Raw genomic sequence first — 10,178 nt, forward strand, 5'->3', positions numbered from 1 at the left:
AACACCTTAAGCATCACTTTGCTAGCATGGCAAAATAAAGCAGTGGTCCTATAGTTACTGCACTCCTTGGCATTGCCTTTCTTAGGGATTGGAATGTGTATTTCCATATTTGCTGGTATATTCTTGTTAGGATTTTAACAGATACAGTTTCTGTGATTTGAAATAATTCTATTGGTATTCTCTCTATCAACAGTGATTTATTTTTTCCTAGTGCTTTCAGAGCAGCTTTCACTTCACTTTCTAGAATTACAGGTTCATCATAGGATTCCTTTTCAAGGAGTCTGTCATCCTTTTATCTCTTCCATATAGGTTTTCAGTATATTGTCTCCATCTTCTCCCTCTTCTCAGATAGTGTGCTTCCCTATAAATCATTCAGCATTCCTACTATATGCTGAAATTTCCCTTTGATTTCACGGACCTATTGTTTTCCCCCGTCTATTGATCCCCTTTATTTGCTTGCTTCCTTGCTCGCTCGCTCGCCTATTTGCACTGGTTATGGTAATAGTTCTCTTTGTCTCTATGTGATTGTCACTGAAAAACTGCGTTCAGGATTTTGACCCTATTTCTGTCACCTTTTACTTTTCCTCCTTGCCTGTCCTTTACAGTTTTAAGGTTTTATTCCATCATCCATCTAGATTTTTCTTTTCTGAGATTATGTTAGCTATTTTTACATCACTGCCTCATGTTCAGATAGTGATCACCTTGGTCAGATGCTTGCTCCCATGCCCTGTGGCAGTCAAAAACTGAATGCTGGTACGTATCAGATGAAACATGAGACAGCATACTTTCCAACAGTCCCTGTTTAGCAGGTACTGGCTGCCCCTAGCTAATCACAGCCCTGATATTTAGCTTTGGAAAGGTCAGCAAAGGGGCTTTTCCAAAATGATGCCTGGATAAATCAAACAATATTTGGTTGAGTGAACTAACTGCCATTCTTAAAAATCCAAAATCCATAGACAAGCAATATCTTTATCATATCAGAACTTCTGAAACTAATCCTCAGAACTCTATCTCGGAGCTGAGTTCAGTTGCAGACCCTGTAGCTTAAAATACCGTTTAAAACACAACAACACTTCTATACTTTTTTCCTCTTCCCCAAATTTTTACCAAGTAGCTTAATGAAGAATTCAAAATAAAAGTTTGTATATTTTGTGAATGTATAGTTGATCCTAATAAAAATATAGCTCACCTGTAAATTTCAACTTTGTTTTTGTTCCTGTGGATGGACACAACTACTTTTTAAAAGAAAAATCCTTCAGAGTTTCATTTGGAGGATCTGTTATAGAAAAGTGCCTGAGTGAAGGGGAGCAGATGCAACATGTAAATAAACGCACCTGGTCAAAAAAGGAACGGTACTGCTTTTGCACACACTACAAAAATCACCACATAATAAATGCTGTTGAGTGCTTGAATAAATGAACAGCAGGCAGAGAAGAGCCTTAAGCAAAATGGCATCGAATGGGAGGACAGGGTCCCAGTCCGTGATCCCTGATGGGTTAGAACAAGTCCTCAAGAGTGTCCCTTTTTGGAAAGTTTCTGAAACATTACAGGGTATGAGACAGCTGGCATTTGCTTCAAACCCTTTCACTGCTTTGTAAGGCTGTGTCGTTCATTCCAGTGCTAGCCTTTATTCCACACAACAACAACAACCAAAACAACAGCAAAAGGGAGAGTACAAGCATAAAGATTTGTAAAATGGAAAAATAATGAAGACGTTTTAAGGAATTGGCATCTGTGTATAGCTTTTCCACTAAGCAAAAGAGAAGCTAAATGTGTCTTATGAATTATTCATGGTGAATTCTGCATTGAGCTCCAGCAAGTGTGGCATTAACTTCGGCCTAACTAGGAGCCTTCACTGAAGAACCTTTGTCAACTTCATCCTTGGCCCCTACTGGCTTTTCACAAGCCTGATAAAAGGGCAGATGGAGAATTTTAGCATAACTGTTCGCTTGCATAAGATGGTTGCAAATTTATTGTGTTATAAATTTTTTAAGACATAAATATACGTACAGCATATATTTCTTAATATCAGCTGAAAATGTGTCTTATTATCTTAAAACAGCAAAAGATTCCATCTTTCTTTCCTCACCACAAGCTCAACATTAGGCATTTTGCCTTCGTGGATTGGAAGGGGGGTTTGTTTTTGTTTTTTAGACTCCACATTCCGGAATTCTCCATTCTAGGAGTTCCAGCTGGAAAGACAGATACTTAAATTGTGCTCACCTGGAGACAGGCTGGCTGGAAACCATCGTGGCCTAGGATAAGGCAAACTCTGACCTAGTTGCTGGAAGTTGACCTAGTCCTTGAGGAATCATATAGTTCTTCATATCTGTTCCTCCTTGAAAATATTCCTGCAAGACCTTAGAACAGAGTGTGTGATATTGGAGGGCCAATTTTGGGCATGAATTCTGGGGATGGAAGTTCTAGAAATCCAAAAGGCTCATTGTTTATGTGCATGAACAGATACACAACCAAGACATACCTGGGAACCTTATTAATTGCCCTCAATTATTCAACAAGTTATGCAAACCTCACTGAAACATGAAAAAGATCCTGATCAACTCATCTACTCTTACAAATAAGATGTTACCCCATGAACTTATCCAATGCCTTTTTGCTGCCCAAGTTGGAGTTCACATTGCATTTTGCTGGCAATGCATTCCACAGTGTTCTGCTATGTGGAAAAGTGCTTGCTTTTCTTTAACAAATAATTTAAAAATATAGAATTGCTTTATTATGGGCTGGACTCAATGATCCACAGGGTCCCTTCCAGCTCAGCAGTTCTCAGGTGATGATGATGATGATGATGATGATATCAGAAATGAGTTTCAGTAGCAGAGAAGTTATGGAAAAATGTGTTTCTTCCTCTGCTTTGAACAAAATTGGAGGCCTTGTTCAGGCATCAGACACATGCCTCAGCGTTTTGGTAGATATTTATTTGATTTTTATACCACCCATCTAACCCAATGGTTACCCTGGGCAATTAACATGGGGCAGTAGATAATTCAAAATAACAACAACAGCATCTATAAGCTACAGATTTTTACTCAGTGTTACATCTGTAAATGAATTCCATTGTACTTTTAGTGAATGTCATTGGCTACGCTTTTTATGGAATCATATTGGTGTTGGAGTAATACATTAGACTCCTACTGTGGAACAACTTTTCTTTGGAGGAAAGTGATGACAAACCTAGACAACATCTTAAAAAGCAGAGACATCACCTTACCAACAAAAGTCTGCATAGTCAAAGCTATGGTTTTTCCAGTAGTGATGTATGGAAGTAAGAGCTGGACCACAAAGAAGGCTGACTGCTGAAGAATTGATGCTTTTGAATTGTGGTGCTGGAGGAGAGTCTTGAGAGTCCCCTGGACTGTAAGGAGATCAAACCTATCCATTTTGAAGGAAATCAACCCTGAGTGTTCACTGGAAAGACAGATCCTGAAGCTGAGGCTCCAATACTTTGGCCATCTCATGAGAAGAGAAGACTCCTTGGAAAAGCCCCTGATGTTGGGAAAATGTGAAGGCAAGAGGAGAAAGGGACGACAGAGGACGAGATGGTTGGACAGTGTCATTGAAGGGACCAACATGAATTTGACCCAATTCTGGGAGGCATTAGAAGACAGGAGGGCCTGGCGTGTTCTGGTCCATGGGGTCACGAAGAGTCGGATGAGACTTAATGACTAAACAACAACAACAAAATGGAACAACTTAGAGGTCCTGAAAAAGCACCACTTTCTCCTTCCTGATTTTGATCCCCAGGGAATGAGAACAGATGCAAAATGTAATATACACATGAATGTCACCAGGGAGAAAGGGAAGGGGAAGGGGTGGCCTCAGGCTTTGAATAATAATTTTTTAGAATTGAGATAAAAAAGGGACGGTAGGAGTTCCAATACCAGTATTAATTTTTCTTCCTCCTCCCCCCTCCCTGCTTTTGGCTAAACATAGAAGCATTTCTTCAAACAGCCAGACATCTGGCCTTTGCTATGTTCTCCTAGAGCCCTTGAAATCTTATCTGAATTCATATAAGCAAAGAGCAATCTTTGAAGTCAATACAGCCATAAAAAGCTTCAAACATCAATAAAGCCATTCAGAAAGAAGTAAATGAATGTAGGGAAAAATCCACTCTGTTCCAAACCATACCTTCCCTCTCTCCACACACAGTTCCTCCCCACCATAGTTTCTACTTTTAAGGAAAGGCTTATTTCCATATTAATTTGTCAATGAGAAATGAGAAGTAGTTGATTGAGTAAATGATGGTTCAGGTGCATTTCATAGTGACAAACCCATACTGGAAGTTCTGTAAATGGGCAGAGGGAGAAATACCTCTTGCAAATAGTTTGCTGTTGAAGAACTCAAGGCCAGATCCATATATTAGGCATGCTCAGCAAAGTCCCTTCTGGTGGGCCGTCACTACAATCAGTGAACCTAAGCAGGCTTGCCTAGTGCACTCAGAGCTGGAGAGCAACGCAGGAGTCGGTGCTAGACAGTTGGGAGGAAGTTCCTTCAGTCTCGGCGTCGTCGTTTAGTCATGTCCGACTCTTCATGACCCCATGGAACAGAGCACGCCAGGCCCTCCTATCTTCCACTGCTTCCCGGAGTTGTGTCAATTTCATGTTGGTTGCTTCGCAGACACTGTCCAGCTATCTCATCCTCGGTCGTCCCCTTCTCCTCTTGCCATCACACTTTCCTAACATCAAGGTCTTTTCCAACGAGTCTTCTCTTCTCATGAGATGGCCAAAGTACTGGAGCCTCAGCTTCAGGATCTGTCCTTCCAGTGAGCACTCAGGGTTGATTTCCTTTAGAATTGATAGGTTTGTTCTCCTTGCAGTCCAGGCCCTCCTGTCTTCCTTCCAGTTTCCTATGCAGTATTTTTCTTTGCAGCATTGGACTTTCCTTTCACTTCCAAGCACGTCCACAGCTGAGCGTCCTTTCGGCTTTGGCCCAACCACTTCATTAGCTCTGGAGCTACTTGTACTTGTCCTCTGCTCTTCCTCAGTAGCATGTTGGACACCTTTCGACCTGAGGGGCCCATCTTCCAGCGTCATATCTTTTAGCCTTTTGTTTCTGATCATGGGGAGTTCTTGGCAAAGATACTGGAGTGGCATTGCCATTTCCTACTCCAGGTGAATTGTGTTTAGTCGGAACTCTCTACTATGTCCTGTCCGTCTTGGGTGTCCCTGCACGGCATAGCCCATAGCTTCCCTGAGTTACTCAAGCCTCTTCACCACGACAAGGCAGCAATCCATGAAGGGGTCCTTCAGTTTACCACAATACAAAGTCAGTTGCCACAGTACGGACACAACCAGGGCATTGTGAGAAATTTATACAGTGGTTTGAGGCCACACCATGTGGGAAACCCGGGCAGATGTTACTTCAGCAGTGGGCCCTATTGGAACTTTGATGTAAATAAACCTTCATAACCCTAACACAACTTAACACAATGCATTTCATAAAAATGGGAAGGGGGCTTGACCCTAGAGCTAAAGTCAGTTCTATCACCAAGGGAGTGTATACACAGAAATCCACATAAGAGGGTACTAATAAGAATATTATAAGGAAACAAATGTACCCCTGCTCTATTGACTACAAGAATACCTTTGACAAAGGCCAGAGTGACTGAGGGAGTTGTTAGTAAACAAATACTTGGATTCAAGAGTGAGATTCATATAATTGGCAACCTATACTGCCAACAAAAAGGTAAAAAGTTTACCCATGACAATCTGTCCAGTCGTGTCTGACTCTAGGCAGCGGTGCTCATCTCCTTTTCCAACCCAAAAAGCTAGCATTTTGTTCACAGACAATCCTCCGTGGTCATGTGGCCAGTGTGACTAGAACGGAACGCCATTTACCTTCCCACCAAGGTGGTACCTATTTATCTACTTGCATTTTTGCATTTTGCATGCTTTCGAACCACTAGGTTGGCAGGAGTTGAGACAAGCGACGGGGGCTCAGTTCATCACATGGATTCGATCTTACGACTGCAGGTCTTCTGACCCTGCAGCACAGAGGCTTCTGTGATTTAACTCGCAGCGTCACCACGCCCCCACTGCCAATAAAAAAGGTACAATGAAAACTGAACATCTTGTGAAAGAGGACATAAGAGTACAACAAGGATAAATATTCTCCCTATTGCTTTTCACAACATCTTTAGAAAAGCACTTGCTGATTCAGATGACAGTATAATTTTCCAATGATGATATCAGTAATCTTTCAAAAAGCATTTGCTGATTCAAGTGATAGTATCATCTATAAATGATGATGTCAACAATATCTTATATGCAGATGATAGACTATTATGATATTTTAATGGTTTATAAAGTACTTTAGAAAGTAAGTAAGTCATAGACAGTCTAATTTTGTGAAAGGTTGAGAAAAGTTTATAGCATTCAGTAAAAGTAAGCAGTATGCTTTCAAAAATCAAAATGAAAATGTGAATCTTGTTGACAAATATAAACATCTTGGAGTTTGGTTGATGTAGGACAATAGCCATGCAATAAAAGTCAGAACAGAAATATTCCAGATCAGATTCCTTAAAATGAATACAATATAAAACAAAAACTTAAAGCTAATCTTTAGAATGCACATTGGTTGATTAAAGGTATCACCTGTTCCTATATTTGTATTGTTTCCACAACCATATAGCCTGTTCCTGATTTTTTCCATTGTACATTGCTATCCATTCTCACTTCTAATGTATGGTATGTAATAATGGACCTATGAATCATGAAATCATCATGAAATATAGGATGTTATATTTCAAAAAATTGATGTTTTTGAAATATGAATGTCTTACAAGAGAGCAGGCATTTCGTGGTTTAAGAAGGTGACCAGTGAAGAAGGGAAAGAATAAAGATCAAGAAATCTTAAGAGATGTAAAATGCAAAAAGTTCAATACTAAGATTGCTAATTGTTTATAGTAGAGTGCAGGAGTGATAAGAACCTATCGGCTGAAGAACCAAGGGCACTGGTTTGAATGCAGCACAACACTGTTGTTTATAGTCCCCCTGCATAGGGACCATGATGAATGTCCAGCCTCCAGTAGGAGAAGGAACAGATGACCGTCTTCAAGCATACATGCAGCACCACACTTGCACACACATAGAATCCTTGTGTCTAAAGCCCCAGTCAGCAGAGTCAGTGGTTAGGGATGATAAGGCATTGCAGTCCAGCAACGTTTGGAGATGAAAAGTTGCTTTTCACCAGGTTTTATGCTTGAATAATCTGACCTTCAATAATTCAATAATTGGAAAAGGCAACTTTTCAAATCCCTGCCAATCACAGCTGGAAAACTACATTTCTTATTTTCCAGAGTTTAAGCAACCCCTGCAAGATTTTTTTCCAGTGTCTAAAACTTTCATAATGAATCCATTCCTTTATAACACAAAGAACTATCTACAAAATGAACACCACCCACAGATGCTCCTGCAAATGCCCACAAGAAAGAGAAGCGTAACTTTTTAGGAGTAAAAGGCAGCTAGAAATGGATTGCACACCAATAATTGTCTTGAATACCCTGCAGCTGTTCCTCCCCCCCCCCCCGGCTGCCTTAGACTCCAGCCATTTATTTACAGAGTCCTGGAATTTTAGAAGTGCCTGCATTTGTTCTGCTGTTTAATTCCTGATATGGTTATTCCAACGCTTTAGGGAAGATTTGAGGGCATTCATAGAACCCAGTAAATTGTAGAATTGTTTTTGTTAGACGTGACTTCCATCCTAAAGGTGGAAAAGATCTAGAGCTATATCGCCTTTTGCAACACAGTATTCCATCATAAAACAATTCACTTTTGGAAGGCCTGATTGAGGGTTAGCTGGTAGATTAGCAGGATTCCCACATACACTGTAATTCTATTTTCAACATGTTTCAAGTACCCTTCTTAAACTCAGTATGGGCTGAGATTTGAGGTCTAGAACAAAAGAGCAATTCTGTTTTCCCTCAGAAGTGGCAAATAGAACTGTACCAACATCATACTATCTACGTATATCTTTTGAATTGCGTTGATAAATATTTTCCCCAGCTTGCTTAGTCATATTTTTTCTGGGATGATCTCTGTACTTCAGGCAGCTGTATAACAGGCAAACCTTGCAAAGAGAACTACTCCCTTACATATAGTCATGTTGGAAAAGCTTCACCACTGCAATTTCTGTCTGTCTTGCTGTTAGCGTTTATGCCGGGGGAGGGGGAGAAAAACAACTGCACACTTGATGGAATCTAGTGAAATCATCTTAGCCTTTAAAAATCTCAAACTGGAATACCTTCTGTTTAATATGACTCAGATTGTAATCCCAGTGTACAGTGAACTGCATCAGATATGGCGAAACTAACCAGGAGCCTCAAAAAGCTAAAAGCTTTGTCCTGCAGCTGCCAGGACTCGATGGCCATGCTCACTTGGTCCAAAATGTATTTTTCCTGGTGCGGCTTGTCAGCCATGGAAGGCAGCCCATCTAGGAGAAGGAAAACTCCAATTTCAAACCTCCACTGCCTTGTGGCTATATCCACTCATGGAAAAGGCTTCAGGAGTTAACCTCGAGGCAAAATCCGGAGCTGGAGTCCCGAAGGCAGCATGTGTCGTTCTGCCAACTCCTGCGACATTGCTGGAACCAGTTGTATTGGCTCTTGCCTTTCCATTGGACCATTTCAGCAACATGGAGAGGGGGGATCTGCTGCTTGGGTAACAGCCTATCCTCCATATTACTTTACCCAGGCTTCATGCTCTGGAGAGGACACTCCTCGATTCAGAGCATGTTACCATAGTCTCTCGAGACTGAAGGATGCCTATGTGCATGTTTAAGGGCTGTGAGATCTGTTCATTTCAGAGGGACCAAGACAGTTCAATTTAGAGCTTTTCCCACATGTGAGAGAAAGAAACATGTCCCTGAATGTTGTGGGTGGGAAAATTTCCACTAAAACTTGGAGGGGGAACATAATTTATTTTTGTCATGGCTAAAAGTTCTTGGGGGATGGGGCTGTTTAATACTTAAAAATTATTGCTGCCAAGGGTGAAGGCTCTCCTGAGCAATTTTCAACATGATTTTCAGCAATTTTCAACATAAACAACACGATGTAGCACATTGTTCCCATTGGCCTTCTCACCAAGCAGCACACCTCTAGGGATCTGTGTTGCAACTGCAAGAAGCAGTGATGTTTATACATGTGTGTGTGTGTGTGTGTGTGTATCTGTGTTTGTGCATTAAACAAAAGAGAAACCCAAAAAATTCAGTGCAATGTAGTGACTACAGTAGAGCCCTGTGGTAGGGGAGACCCAGGTCCCCATCCTCTGCTCAGCTGTGAAATGTAAATGCAAACTAGATCATAAGGGCAACATGTGTTTCTTATAATCAACCCACTTTCTCTCTACAGCAGGATTTCTTAAAAGATATATGCCTATGCTAGCCAAAAATCCCAACCTCACTTATGAAGGGTTCTGAATTTGTGGTGACTGGCCAATAAATGGATCTTTCCTTTCCTTTCCTGGTTCTTAGGAAAAGGTCTTTCTATAAAAATGCAACTTTTCTGTCATCTCCAGCACCTTATCTTCTACACAGCTACAGGTGCTGAAGCCTTTGTATAAAGCTGCCATCCTCTGTATAACTACTACTACTACTACTACTACTACTACTACTACTACTACTACTACTACTACTACATTATTATTATTATTATTAATTATTAATTATTAATTATTAATTATTAAAGAACAGAAAGAGGCTCAATATAAGAAACAACAATTTGAAAATAAATTAAACAGCTGGAAAAATAAACCACTACGTGGACAACACCTGAAAAATACTGATGGAAAGCATGATCATAATTCAACATGGGCATGGCTAAAACTGGGGACCCTTAAGAAAGAAACTGAAGGCTTGATTTTGGTGCACAAGAACAAGCAGTCCAAACCAACGTGATGAAAGCTAAGATGCAAGGAATCAGTGCTAACAGCAAATGTCAATTCTGTCAGAAAAAGATGAAACTGTGTCACACCTCATCTGTGAATGTCCAAAGATTGCACAAACAGATTGCAAAGTTAGACAAGATAGAGTGGCAAAGTTAGCACACTGGTCATTATGCAAACAAATATAACTTGCCGTCCTCCAAAAACCCCTGGGAACATCAGGTAGAGAAGGTGTCAGAAAATGAAGAAGTCAAGATCTTTTGGGATTTCCAGATCCAAACT

This window comes from Pogona vitticeps, chromosome 5 (assembly GCF_051106095.1).
Source record: "Pogona vitticeps strain Pit_001003342236 chromosome 5, PviZW2.1, whole genome shotgun sequence".
Classification (NCBI taxonomy): domain Eukaryota; kingdom Metazoa; phylum Chordata; class Lepidosauria; order Squamata; family Agamidae; genus Pogona; species Pogona vitticeps.